Below are 15,120 nucleotides of genomic sequence, written 5' to 3' on the forward strand. Positions count from 1 at the left end.
GCCTGCATTTTTAATATGTCTCAGAGAAATCTCTTAAGTCCTGTTTACCAAACATATTTGATTATAGGTAGTTTTGCTTCGGTAGAACACCTGTTGATATCTCCCAGAACCAGAACACCAGGAAACCTAGATGAGACTATGAAATTGTATTTGACAGCTCCAATTTCTTCTCCTAGGATGTTTACACACCTGTTTGGGGCATGCCCAACATCTAGTTCTTCTTCATAATAGCACCAGTGGCCAACCAGGCCCCCTCCCTGTCCTCTCCCCTGTCCCCCTGTCAGCATAACTGGAGTAAAAGCAGCCCCCCAATCCCAGTTGCTGGAGTGCACAGGCCTCTCCAGTTGTGGCCACCACCTGGCAACAGCTCTCTACAGAGCTCAGTTCAGGGAGGGGAGCCAGGACAGTTGGGATCAGGCAGACTCAAAGCAGATCCGTGGGTCAGAATTGCTCAGACACTAAGCAGTGTAAGCTTTGAAGATGCTCCTCGGAGCAGCCAAGGTCCCCAAGAACAGGGCAGACCCAGAGGAAGGCAGAAGTGACGCAGGAAGCAAGAGCAAGTCCTGTGACACTCTTTACTTCTTAGATCAAGCAGTGTCTGAGTCAGCTATCACATTATATAAACTCTCTCTCTCTCTCTCTCTCACACACACACACACTCTGTCTCTTTCCAGAACGAACTTCACTTAAGTTTTTGCCCCTTGCAACAAAAATGAACTTTACTGATAAGCACAGGCAGTGCTTTTATCGGATCCCCCCCCCCCCCCCCCCGTCTTGGCTTCTGGACTGCTTTTTGTGCGCTTCTCCTTCTTCCTTTCCTCCTTAAAATCATCATATTCTTTATATATGTCAGGGCTGTATAATAAATGTGAAGACACTATTTTTACCATGTCTTATTCTTTTCATATGTTTCTTTCAGTGATCTTTTTAGAACTCTGCTCTGAACCATTGTATATTGGTTTTATATTTAACTCTCTATGTAATTTTGTTTTCTTTATTTGCACGTTTTCCTCAATTTTAGACTTTGGTACTACTTGCAGGCATATTAGTGAATTCAATGAAATGGTTCCAAACACCTCCATTTTTGTACATCTCTCTGACCCAGTGGGGTGCTTTCTGTTACTGGGACTCCAGTACATGTTCTTCCATATCCTAAGAACCCAAAACAGAGCCTGTCACTTCATAGACTTACAGGATGTTGGATTTTTCCTAGACACTCAGAATCTTCAGTCTGCTTTTCTCTCTCTTGCTATGGCACCTGCTGTCTTTGGACTACATCCTGTTCTAAAAATTTCAGTCTGTTCTGCCCACTGTCTTGCTCTCTGCCCCAAAGAGAGCTGTTCCTAATATGACTGATTTATGCTGACTTTTAAAGAAATAAATATGATAAAATTGTTAATGATGGGAATAGTATTAGGTTTTTGTTGGCCTTTCATGTGTATTTACATGAATGAATGTCTAATGGTGAAATTTAGTTGGAGATTGTTTGAGACTGCTATCCCCGCCTGCTGACTTAAATTCTATTGGCAATGCAGGTGACTGCCTTTCTGCCATTCCTTTAAAACTGATTTTAACCCTTGCTCTTCATTTTCCTCCACTTTGACTTAAAGCATTTTTTCCATTTCATCCTTCTTGTGGTCTGACTAGGCCCAAGATAATCAGTAAATTTCATCTCATAAACAAACTCTATTCTACTGAGAGGAGCTGTTTGGGAAAAAGGGTTGTAGAAACGATTTCCTAGCTTAGTGAGAAATAGAACCAGGATCTATTAGTGGTATCTTCCATGGGCAGGAGGTCGATCATGTACAACAAATTTGTTCAAGAGTTAGCCAAAAGTCTGCATGCCAGCACTGAGATTAAATTTAACTAGCATGTATTTACATAATCTTCAAGAAACCAGAATTGGAAATTAGAACAGGAATCAGAAATTGAAAAATCTTCAGCTTATTTATTTTCCATTAAATAAGTGAAGCCTCAAAAACAACTCACATTTCATGAAGTTGAATTTTCAGAAATAGGATGTCATCTTTTTTAAAATTTTCTTCTTCCCATGCCCATCTTAACTTCCATAAGTTTCCAAAAGTAGAAATACTAATAATTCCTTTTTAAAAAAACCCTTTAATAATTTCTCAGTGAAAATATAATTTTGGGGGGAGGGGAAAATGTGGGATGCTTTTGATTCAAATCTGAACTTGAACTAATTGCAAGTTTACCTATCTTATTATAGTTAGAATTGTCAGAAAAGGCCAGGTGTCTCATGTCTTATGAGAAACAAAATATATTTCCATTAATGAGCTTTAGAACATACTCTAAATGCTCTGGAATGGCTAATGTTTGGTTCATCCTTAATGGTGTTAACAGTAGTATCACATATTTCTATGTGTTTTTATTAGACCTAAAGATGCTATATAATGTAGAAGCAGATCAACTTTGTTATTTAGTTCTAAGAAGAGAAAAAGGTGAAGCTGATTGAGCTTTATTTGTATAGCAGTAAAAAATCATTTATTCTGCCATTTGCCACATATTATTGTCTTTCCTTAAACTCTAAGGAGCATATATTTCTCATGAAGCATGCTTTTTCTCAGAACCAAGTCATACTCCCACTCACAATTACAATGACTGCTTTTAGACGTGTAGAGAAGCATTCCATTTCCAGAAGGTGGCACTCTAAAGTAGTCGGATACCCAGGTTTGCTCCCATCCGTAACAAAACAGATGTGTGTTCTTCAAGATTCAAGTTAACAGTTAACTGAAATTCTGGAAATACAGAGTAAGGATTCATATCAGATAAATTCTCTGCTCTCCTTTCTTTACTAACATTTAAAACTAAATATTTTCCTATGACTGTGACCTAATTTATCATCTGGAAAAACTAGCCACACAACGGTTTAGATATTGCAGCATTAAAACAAGATAAAATATAAAGGGACATGTTGGAAAAGCAGACCACTTTTACATGACAAAATACCAGTTTCTGTTTTGGCTTTTAGTAAAGTTCATTTGTAAATGTATTTATATAACAGTTGATGGCCTATGATTGTGAAAACCAGAGAATTATAGAAAATTGTCATCTTTCAATGGTTATTAAACATGTATCTGATGCTAGAAAAACTGAGGCTGTAAAAACCATATGGAGAACCTGAAAAAGATCAGAAAAATCAGGAGAGACATAAAAAATTTCTCAGAGAAGAAGGGAGAATTCTGTTAATTCTTGACTTTTCTACCTAGAGTTTATAGAAATCTTTGCCTAGTAGAAATATAGGTGGCAATATAAGAGGTAATAAAGTTTGACTACAGTAAATTTATTTACCAGTTAATGGAAAACTATTATATTTGGGAGGTCAAAGTCCACTTATACTGTCAACTCCTAATTTTCTGAGGGAATTGGAAATTTTAATCATAATCATTTATATCCTAAGAGCTATTTTGTCTGCTTGAGTACTGTTATTTATCAGTCTTTATATCTCACAAATGAAAGATGTGTCTCTGATATAACTGTAATCATGTGATGATATTAGAGGATGACAGGAAAGTATATTTGAAACTCATCATGTAACATGCATTTAGTGCAACCTTTAGTATCACCAGTGCACCAATGAGCCAAACTCTTGCTTTTGTAAAATTATCTTTAAGGTGCTCAATAGTTTTAATTAGCAGTTGAGAATAAAACTTGTATCACTCATTAAATATTTGAGGATTCATGATTTCATATTGTCTGTATTTCCTAAAATATATAATAAAGAGGTTTAGATTACTCAAAATTAATCACAATTTGATCTTGGCTATGTTTCAATTTCTCCTTAGCCCAATTTACAATGTATTAGAGGACTATGCCCACCACACTCATTTGTAAGGGAGGATGTTTGCAAATGACACCAGTAATTTATCTTAAGGGAGGAGGACCGAGAGAACCAAAATGACATGTGATGGCACCATGGTAATACTCTGTCTCTACTAAAAAATCATCTCAGAATATAATAAAGCCTACTCAGTTATTTAAACGTATCTATAAATTACACTTATTCTCTTTAAATGTTTCTTAAATTATAGTTATTCACAGAAAATTGATATAAGGAACACTCAGTTAAGAAACACAAATCACAATGGTTTTCAAATATTAATGTTTGGAATTAAGTTAACCAAATATTCAGATTCAAATCAATGTTTTCAGTTCTCAGGTAAATTTAAAAGATTACTACAATTCTTAAGAAGTATATAACTACCTATGTACGAGATACAACTGAACCTATAGAACTATACAGTGATATTTCCCAACTCTAAATATTCTCAAAGATTGGAATGAGGAAGAAACACTATTTTTTAAGTAAACCCAATGTAATTATTTATTGCATGCATACAATTTTAAGATCAAATATAGCACCTTCAATAAATTTCATACTTACTGTGTGGGCCAGCTGAGACTTCCCTTCCAATAGGACAATTTGCTGGAAAAATTTGAGAAGTGGTAAAAGTATATATTATTCTCCAAAATATATTATTTTCCAGAATTACAGTCTCTTTAATAGAGTTGTGTATTTTTATGAAAAGTTAGGCTATTAATTATATTGAAGAGTTAGGGTTTTACTTATACTGAAGATCTATCATTATGGAAAGAACTGTATTTTTCAAAGATTATTTTATTTAAACCTAAAACAACCATATAAGACAGGTATTGAATGCATTATTCTATTTTTAAAGAGATGGAATGTCAAAAATATATCAGCAAAAATTAACCTTGTTACGGGACTTTCAGTTTCGGCCATTCTAGAGTACCAGTTACCATTGCTTACAGCAATATAACACCAGAAAAAAGCAAGTTCAGGGTTGTAATTACTGAAAGGAAACACACAATAGCTGCTCTACATTCAACCTGGTTTTCTGGCAGGGAGCACTTTCCAATCCAAAGGGAAGTGGAGCCCAAACAGAAAACAGCAATATCACTGGGTAGAAGAGTCAAAGATTGGCATCCAGGGTTTGCCAAGGTAGCTCCTATTTGTGGGAAAAGATGCCAAAGAAAGATTACTGGACAGTGACCTCCACAAATGAGCAAGTGTCCTCTAGAGTCTTTGTCTAAATTCTAAGCTGTGCATGCACATGAGGGAGAGGCCAAAGGCCTGGCAGAGAAGAGCTGCTGTGGAGTTGCGAACCCAACAGAGTTTCTGGATGGAGAAGTGCTGAAATAGGTTATAGGCACCATCAGCCAGAGCAGGGAGAGCCTGTTGAATGCCCTAGACACTGGGCTGAAACTCCAGAATAGACGCACCTTAGTTGCGGGGCTGGTTTAGCCTTCTGTTGTAATCAAGCCCGAAAGGATCAACACCATCAAATTCACTGCTCATTAGAGCAAAATTAAAGACTTCCACAGAAGACAGTATAATCCAGAAGATCTAAATGGTAGAACTAATCTATGATGATAGAAGCTAGTTTAGCAATTGCCTCTGGGAGGAAAATTGAGGATTGTTTGGGAAGGCGCATGAGGAAAAGTGTCCTGGGATGATGGAACTATCTTCACAGGGTATAGATTAGATAGGTCTGTGCATTTTTCAAAACTCATCAAACTCTATACTTAAAATTTATGCATTTTCATTGTATACACATTATACCCCAGGAGAAATGATTATAGTTGAACAATATGTAGAAAAAGGAGCATTTTAAAAAGTTGTTTTAAAAAATTCCATTGCATCTGTTTTGGCTCTAGAGGGCAACAACATGAACAAAGGAATAAACAAATCAATGAAAGAAGGGAAAAAATGTTTTTAAAATGCAGGTAGTTAAGAAAAAAAATACAAGTATATGGAAATACATGAAGACCCAGAAGCAAGGCCAAGATCAATTGACAATCAATTAATTAAAAAATTGGTGATTATAATGTTCAGGAAGCAAGCAGATGTGAATAAAATGCAGACTCAATCTATAGTAAAACAGGACAAAAAAAATATGCATTCTTTTTTTTTAAGATTTATTTTTTATTTATTTCTCTCTCCTCCACCCACCCCCAGTTGTCTGCTGTCTGTGTCCATTTGCTCTGTGTGTTCTTCTGTGTCCTCTTGTATTCTTGTCAGTGGCACCAGGAATCTGTGTCTCTTTTTGTGCATCACCTTGCTACATCAGCTCTCCGTGTGTGCAGCACCACTCCTGGATGGGTGCACTTTTATCACGTGGAGCAGCTCTCCTTACAGGGTGCACTCCTTGCATATGGGGCATTCCAACGTGGGTGACACCCCTGCATGGCACAGCACTCCTTGCACGCATCAGCACTGTGCATGGGCCAGCTCCACACAGGTCAAGGAGGCCCTGGGTTTGAACCCTGGACCTCCCATGTGGTAGGTGGATGCTCTATCAGTTGAGCCAAATCCACTTCCCTGCACATTCTGATTCAAGGCATATAGTAGTGCATGTCTCTATTGTATAGATAAAGAGCAATGCAATCTGAGAAATAAAAGAAAAGAGATTAAGAAGGGTTTTATCTGGATAACTTGACTTAGTCTTAAAAGGAGATAATAGAATCAGAAATCAATCAATTTTGCTCTCACCCTGGCAACCTTATTAGCCATCAGGCAGTGAGAATTTTCTAGGGCTGCTTCTAAGAGCCAGATAGAAAGAAGAAAGTGTGGGTTAAACCCTTAGTTCTTGTGTTTGAGAATCAAGCAATTTGCTTTAATAAGCAGGCTTAATAATAGAGAAATATATGTTCTGTTTTGTTTTTATTTTTAAACAATGAGAAGACTTTTATAGCCATGTCACACTGGGAAAAAAAAATTCTAAATTCCTTCTAAAATCAATTCTCTATTTCTTTTTGTGCACTCAATATTATTGAACATGAATATTATATACAATTTACTATAGATTGTTTTTCAGTTGCTGATTTTTGCTTTCCTTTTTTTCAGGCTGGAACCCAAGACTGTAAAATCACATTTCAGGTAGACCATATATTATCTTCTTTTTAATGCTGATCCATGTGGAAATTTGTAATAGCCTAAGATGTGAACATGTGATAGAATGTTTGTTAGAATTCATCTAAATTATTAGTGGGGTCCATATTCATGGAATGAATTCCTTATCCAAAATATCCTCTGGAAATATTTTGGTTCTAAATCTGTGGAATATCAACATTTTATAATGTTCTTATTTTGAACCTGTGCCTAGAAACATTCTTATTCAATTTTCAAAAGTAATATGAGGGAAACGGACCTGGCTTAACTGGTAGAGCGTCCACCTACCATATAGGGGGTCTAGGGTTCGATACCCAGGGCCTTCTGACCCGTGTGGTGAGCTGGCCCACATGCAGTGCTGCACTGTGCCATGCAGGGTGCCCCCACGTAGGGGTGCCCCACAAGCAAGGAGTGCCCCCCACAAAGAGAACTGCCCCGTGTGAAAAAAAAGCACAGCCTGCTCAGGAGTGGCACTGCACACATGGAGAACTGACTCAGCAAGATGACACAACAAAAAAGAGACACAGTTTCCTGGTGCCGCCTGACAATGTAGAACACACAGTGAATGAACACAGAGAGCAGACAATGGGGGGGAGGGGGAGTGGAGATAAATAAATAAAAATAAATCTTTTAAAAAAAGTAGTATAAGCAAACTTTTAAGAAAAATAATTATTTGAATGTATGCCTCCTATGATAGTTAATATAGTTGTAATCTAGGCTCTGTAACAAAGATACCAAAAATAACAGTAGCGTCAACAAGACAGAATTTTCTCTCTCACATTTCTCTCTCTTCCTTATTATAAAAGATGACACAAGATTTCCTTTGCTTGGTCCAAAGTGGCTATTCTATTTCTTACCATCTCCCAGCAGCACAAGTGGGAAAAGCAGATAAAAAGATGCTTCCACTAATCCTTTTAGGAGCACAGATATTTTAAGAGTTATATAGAACTTCTTTTCACATTTCATCATCTAGATCTGGTTGCTTGACCACATGTAGGTGAAAGGCAGTTGGGAAATGTGACCTTTTATTGCTTGTCCAGAACTATGGAAGGAGGGGAAAAAATGATACTGAGGAACAAATTGTAGTCTGCCACCCAAATATACAGCTAGATAATTGTTCCCAAATGCCAGCTCCTCTTACACACAAAACACCAGTAAAGTCCCATTCAGAAATGATAAGGATAGGAAAAGTATATCTCATTTATCAAAGCAATGATCAAATCCTGCTTCATGGAAAGTTCACATGTTCTCTGCCCTGGCAATGAACAATGTCTTTGATTAAACCCTGGTTTTATCATTTGGGAGGAATTTCTTTGTCACTTTTCATATATGGTTTCTGTTTCCATCCTCACTCTGGGACAGTCTCCTTTGTCCATTATTTCTACAGTGCCCATAAGATTGGTTTGCATGTGACGATCCTGATTTATACTCATTGTTCTGATATGTAGCAGTTTGATATTGTTTATGAATTCCAAAAACAGATATTGCATTATGTTTGTAAATGGGTCTGTTCCTCTGGGCATATCAGATTGCATTAAATTTAGAGGTTTTACTTTTAGTTGATTAAATTATGATTAAAGCTTTGAATGGGCAATGTCAGTAGGACTTTGAGTCCCTGCCCTCTTGATGGGCAGGGGCTCAGAGAAAACCACGTGGCAGAAGAGAGAGTGAGAGTTTTTATGCTAGAGTCCCAGGAAGTAGATACACAGAGAAGAAGAATACAAAGGAGAGAACTTGGTTTTGACACTGGAGCCCTGTGGAGAGATGAGACATTTGCCAGATAATTTACAACTGACCTTGTGAACAGAGCACCTGAGCTCAGAAAGAAACAAGCCCTGGGAAGAGAGATGAAACTTATGCCACCCTGCAGCTGAGAATGGAAGGAGCTGGAAACACGGAGCTTTAGGAGGAAGAAGCAGCCTGAACAGTTGCAGAGACCAGCAGCCATCCTGCTCCAACACGTGGCAATAGACTTTGGTGAGGGAAGTAACTTATGCTTTGTGGCCTTGTGACTGTAAGCTTCTATCCCAAGTAAGTACCCTTTATAAAAGCCACAGAGTTCTGGTAGTTTGCATCAGCACCCCTGAGCTGACAAATACATGGTGTAATGTCAGAGTATTTAATGAATGGATCTTTATTCTAACTATTTGTCCCTTTCACTTTCAAAAGTATTTGATCATCCTAATTTTCCCTTTAAGAGAGAATTGTAAAGTATTACCTCATGAAGGATGCACATATTTTGTGTTGCTTTAAAGGTCGAACACACATTGGCTTTTGCAAATCAATACAATATTCCCCAAAGCTTAGCATGCTTTCGATCTGGTTGTTTACAATCAGCTCCATGGGCAAATAACCATACCCAAAGATCCCATCTAAACAAGCCGCTTTGCTTGCAGGCTTCCTCTTCTATATGCTTGCCTTTGCTCAGTACAGTTTGCGCTTCTTGGATTTACTGTCTACTTTGAAGCTATCTGAAGACATTAGTTTAGCTGAGAAAGCATCCCCTTTAATATAACCTTTGAAACTAGAATGGACCCCAATTAACTGAGAAGTTTTAATGTGAGCCCTTGAGGAAACCTGAGGCCTATTTACTGCTAAAGCTGCTGCTTTAAACTCACCTCTGATAAATAGACCAAGTACCTCCCTCTCATAGAACTTTGCACAGAAACAAGAGACAACCAACATCTATCAATGCGATGGTTTGCTCGGTCGGTAGAGGTGGGGTCTGGCTGCGGACGAGGGGTCGGTCCAGCTTGGGACGAGGGGTCGGTCCCACTTGGGATGAGGGGTCGGTCTCACAGGGGTTGCGTGGTTCGGCTGATGGGGTCGCCCAGCGAAGCCGGCGAGAGGGGGTCGCCCAGAGAAGCAGGCGATGAACTGGGGACAAGGGAGGCCAGACCCTTGTCAGGGGCTCTCAGGACTGGAGAGCGCACGGCAGAAGAACTACCGCGGAGACAAGGTAAACATGCAAGTCCACTTTATTGAGGGAGAGGCAACAGTTTTATAGGGGCTGGGGAAGGCTGATTGGTTGAAGCCATGCCCTGTTCTGATTGGTTACCGGAGAAAGGTCAGTGGGAGGTGCTGGAAGGGGGAGGGGTGGTGATTAGGGATTGGCTGTTGCTGTTGCTGGGGGAAGTGGCAGGGTTTAGTGATTGGTGGCTGCTGTTGCTGGGGTAGAGGGCAGACTTGAGTTTCCCGCCCACGCCTGGCTGTTGCTGCTGTCGGGGGAGGGGAAAAGGGCAGACTGGAATTTTCCGCCCTGCGCCTGCGCAGGGAGAAAGAAGGCATCATGTGGCACTATCTGGGAGGAGGGGCGGCCATGGAAGCATGGCTGCCGAGAAGGGGAGACCCGAGGGCACTCTGCGCCCATGCCGAGCTTCCTTCAGGGGTGGCGGTGGGCCCGACCAACCACCCTATTACAGGGGCAGCGGTTTGGAATAGGCCTACCGCGGCCGCCCCCCCCCCGCTAGGTCAGCAAACCACACTTCAGCCCGAGGGGCGACCGCATATCAACTTTCAGTGTTTTTCAGCATTGAGTTGTTCATGAATGCTACATGTTATTTTGGCAAATAGTCTGCCTGTTTAAAGGTTGCAAGTGATAGTTTGACCAGTGTTTTGCCTTGGCGTAATAAAGATTACTAGCTTTCCAGCATGCAGTATAGTTGTTAAGCAATGTCCCATATGTTTTTATTACAGCAAAGTCCCACTTCTAATAATCAAGTTATGTGTTATGTATTATGAAATACCTAGAAAAAAACAAATTTCATAGAGACAGATAATAGCTATCAGAGTACCAGGGTCATGGTGGGGCTGGGAGAGTAGGCATTATAGCTTAATGGGCACAGAGTTTCTGTTTGAGGAGATGAAAAGGTTGGAGTAGTAGATGTTGGTGATGGTAGCCCAATCTTGTGAATGTAATTAATGCTACTGAATTGCACATTTGAAAATAGAATAGGCAATATTGTTGGATATATGTTACTACAATAAAATGTTTTTTAGAAAGAGAGCCCCAAATCAGCATTTTAAACAAGATATAAATTTGTGTTTCATAAAATCATCCACTGGTAGGTGCTGTCACAGCTGTTCTACCATCCTCAATATGTGACTTCTGTCTCTGGATTCAGGGAAGCTGCTCTTTCTCTTCTATGATACAACCACTGGGAATAGAGAAAGGTGCCAGAATATTGTGTGCTCTCTCCCTTTAAGGACAACAGCCAGAGATATAACTTCTGTTTGAATTTCATTGTCCAGATTAGACACATGGTCAAGGGAAGGTGAGAAAGTCTCATTAAGTGGATGAGCAGTTAGAAGTCTATTATGGACATAGGTTGAGAACAAATTATGGGTGACACCTCACAGCCTGACACTATATGGCATTATTCAGAGACAAATATAAATATTTAAAGCAGGAAATTATTTAATACAGAGAATAAAGTACTTATAAATCTAATGAAAGGAAGCCAGCATGGTGGGCTCTAGGCTGTGCCTCCTGGAAAGACACCGAGCACCACGGAACTGAAACATCCATGGACCTGGGATGCCACTGTAACAAATGAGTGTGAACATTCCACTTTATTGCAACTCCCAAGTCAGAAACCTGGGAATTAGCTTAGCAAATTAGCTAATTGCCATAGGTACCTCTCAACACCAAGGAAGTAGAGAATGGGCTTGGAAAACGACTTTAGAAACCAAGATCTTGATTGCCAAGAGGAAAAATAAATCCCAAAGCAACGCAAATGCTCCTTCACCCATCTTTCAAAATCTATGCAAGTGCATCTTATTGGTGGAAGCTAACGCTCATCCTGACCCATGAGTGCAAAGTCCTATGGGAAGTGTAATCTTCGGCTTTTCAGAAAACAGGCATGTACACAGGAAAGGGGGTGGAATGGTGTGTAGCAAGTGTATTCACAGCATCCACCACTGCCACTAATGAACAGTGGGCACCCCCACAGAGCATATTGTTAAAGTATGATTTTATTCCAAACAAACAATGAAGAAAAAACAACAATAACAAAAAAAGGTTCAGTATATTCTTTAATGAATCATCTCTGTGTATTCTTTAGTAGTTGAATAATTGTTTATGAAATGATTGGATTAATTTCTTACCAAAAAAATGTCAAGAGACCCACTTTGAATAAGGTTGGAACTATCAATATAAATTTCTTACTACTTTATACTTGGTTTTAAAGAAGTAAGTTCCAAAGGTTTAAAAGTTCTACCTTTATAAAGACTTCATTTTCTATCGATTCACTTTTTCCTCCTCTGAAACTAAAGTGAATGAAAAAAAAAGCAATTAACTTTAAATGTAGCAACAGGGAAGCAGACTTAGTCCAATGGAAAAGGCGTCTGCCTACCACTTGGGAGGTCTGCAGTTCAAACCCCAGGCCTCCTTGATCCGTGTGGAGCTGGCCCACACGCAGTGCTGATGCACACAAGGAGTGCTGTGCCATGCAGGGGTGTCCCCAGCGTAGGGGAGCCCCATGAGCAAGGAGTGCACCCCATAAGGAGAGCGACCCGGCGTGAAAGAAAGTGCAGTCTGCCTAGGAATGGTGCCGCACACACAGAGAGCTGACACAACAAGATGATGCAACAAAAAGAAACACAGTGCAGCTGATAACAATAGAAGCGGTCACAGAAGAACACACAGCGAATGGACACAAGAGAGCAGACAACTGGGGGCGGGGGGGAGGAAGGGCAGAGAAATAGATTAAAAAATAAATCTTTAAAAATAAATAAATAAATGTAGCAACACTACAACTAGCACTTGATTTCCAAATAACTTGATCAAGACATTTCCATTTTTTTCAGTTTCTTAATCACAGAGCTGGGCATTCTTCACTACAGTCAATTTTAGAACATATTCATTACTCCAAAAAGAAAAACTCCATATCCATTACAACATCCCTATTACAGTTAACATTGGAGTGGTACAATTTGTTACAATTCATGAGAGAATATTAAAATATTACTTTTAACTATTGTCTGTAGTTTGCTTTCAGTACAGTTTTCCCCATGTATCACCGATTATCAACACCTTGTAATAATGACGTGTTTTAGATCTAGTTCATGAGAAAACATTCTATTTTTATACTATTTAGACAAGTAGGTTCAGGTGACTCTACTTGGCAATGGGAATGGGGTAGGAACTTGCACCTGAAAACTCCATGTGGCAGGACTTATCAGTCTTTTTCACCATGGTACACCTAGCACCAAGTAATTGCTAAGCACCTAGCAGGTACCCTATAAGAACTTTTTATGTAATAAGTGAGATCCTACAAGAGCACAGACTGACAAGCAAGGGCACATAAAATTTATCTCAGAATGTGTGTTCTGAAAGTTAAGGCATTTTGAACAAAAAGAAACTACAGAAAAAAAAACTAGGTTATATGTTCTTGGACATTAGTTTCTTAATGTGATGAGCAGGAAAGTTCTAGAAGGCTTTACACCAAGACACTTCAGACTTTTGTTTCTAACACTTCTTAACTTTGCATCTTAAAATAAAACGCATATACAAAATAACCCAAAGGGAATATTAATACAACACATGGGGAAATGGAGTAAAGTGACATTGTAATGACTTTTTTTTTTTAATTTGCAATTTCACCATTGAAGGCTCATCATTTTGTCTTGAATGCTTTGCCTGAAAATGGTTAGACTACTGTCAGGTGGAGGAGATGACTTTTTTTTTTTTTTTAAGTTTTATATATTGGAAAGTCATACAAAAGTAAATTATAAAAAGGTGTAATGGTCCACCAGATTTTATTTTTAATGGAAAGTTCTATTAAAATAGGTAAGCTTACATGTCAAGCAAGGAAAGAGATGATATTGAAGGGCATATTTTCAAAGAAAACAAAGAACATGGCACATTTTGGTACCTTTTCTGTTAATGAATAATAATTATCAGACTGTGTTAAACCCTTATCTTTCATTCTTCCTGAGATTAGATTGCTCCCCTTCAACCTGATTCAACACTATTAGTTCCTCCTGCAAAATATACATTGGTCCACTCTAATCAGGATTTAAGAATGATAGATTTTGTAGGCACAAAAATTTCAAATTTTTCAGGTTACTAATTTCTTTAAAATTATTGATTCATTTTAGGAATTCATTGAAAGAGATTTTAAATGTTTAGCACAAGTTTACTAAGGAAAAACCATTACATTTGAAGTGATTTTTAAGCCCGCTACCTCTCCAGAATTCCAAAAGAACAATTTTTCTCCAGGTTGTTACTAAAATAAAAAGGTGCAGCTGTTCTCCCATGTGGCACCACCTCCATTTCTAGGTTATTTTCTACTCTGTCTTAACCTCTCACACCTTGGTAGGGAGGGGAAAGGCACATCTGTTTATAAGCAGCCCGGAACACTAATGCCATTCTCAGTTTTTTTTTTTCTACTCTTCCATCTAAGAAAGTAATCTTTAAAAACTACTTCAAAATTAAAAAGAAAGGAAGAAGAAGAAAAAAAAACCCACGCAGATTTTATGAACTATTTCTGGTAACCAAAAAAAGGACCCGATTAATTTTTGGTTCCTTAAACTTTCCCCAGTTACAGTTCTTGCTGAACCTAGTTCCTGGATCCAATTATATAATTTCATGTAACTGATAATTCATGTTTTCTCAATATCTCCACACATTGTTCATTTCAGCAGCAGCATATACTACTCTACCAACAACATAACTACCCACAACCACTTTCTTGCCAAAGGTGTAAATACTCGTCTTTTACTGTTTCTTTTCTACTATGACTAGATAATTAAAAGTTAGTTTCAAATCCAAATTCTCCTTGGGTCCTAAGGCTGAAAGTACAAAATTAACATTTTCCTAAACTAGGAAACAAAGCAGTCATATTAAATCCTGTTTAAATGAAGAGAATATCTTGATAGTCCAAACTCACCAAACATTCACCTCTGCTTCTGTGAGTTCAAACCATGGTTCCATGACCTCCCTCAAATCTTACACTCAAATGTATAACTTAAGGAAAAATATGCACACCTTAAACATTTTTCAGAATTAGGTTTTGTTTGTATATTGCTGTTCAGTACCTTTTGGCATGAACTCTCGTTAGCACAGCGAAGTTAGTTTGTTGTCAGATTTTTGCTTCCCGTATTCATTATGTAAGTGCAAAGCTTTTTTCCATGTAACCCTCCAGGGTTTGATGAAAAATAGATTCCTAAACATGACAAACCTGCTT

General features: G+C 38.5%; 1 protein-coding gene and 1 long non-coding RNA gene across 2 annotated transcripts in view; one reads left to right on the forward strand and one right to left on the reverse strand.

Annotated features, from left to right (window-relative positions):
- PIK3C2G (phosphatidylinositol-4-phosphate 3-kinase catalytic subunit type 2 gamma) overlaps positions 1 to 15,120 on the forward strand; it is a 646,925-nt gene that overhangs the window by 242,717 nt on the left and 389,088 nt on the right. The window contains exon 4 of the mRNA XM_058282853.2: positions 6,887 to 6,919. The gene's annotated coding sequence lies outside the window, so the exon portion shown is untranslated. The remainder of the gene's footprint in view (positions 1 to 6,886; positions 6,920 to 15,120) is intronic.
- On the reverse strand, positions 2,461 to 15,119 carry LOC131274802 (uncharacterized). Its single transcript, XR_009182095.2, has 3 exons — positions 14,972 to 15,119; positions 4,403 to 4,444; positions 2,461 to 2,756 (listed from the first exon to the last, which is right to left on the reverse strand). It is a non-coding gene; the product is annotated as an uncharacterized lncRNA (long non-coding RNA).

This window comes from Dasypus novemcinctus, chromosome 20 (assembly GCF_030445035.2).
Source record: "Dasypus novemcinctus isolate mDasNov1 chromosome 20, mDasNov1.1.hap2, whole genome shotgun sequence".
NCBI classification, from domain to species: Eukaryota; Metazoa; Chordata; class Mammalia; order Cingulata; family Dasypodidae; genus Dasypus; species Dasypus novemcinctus.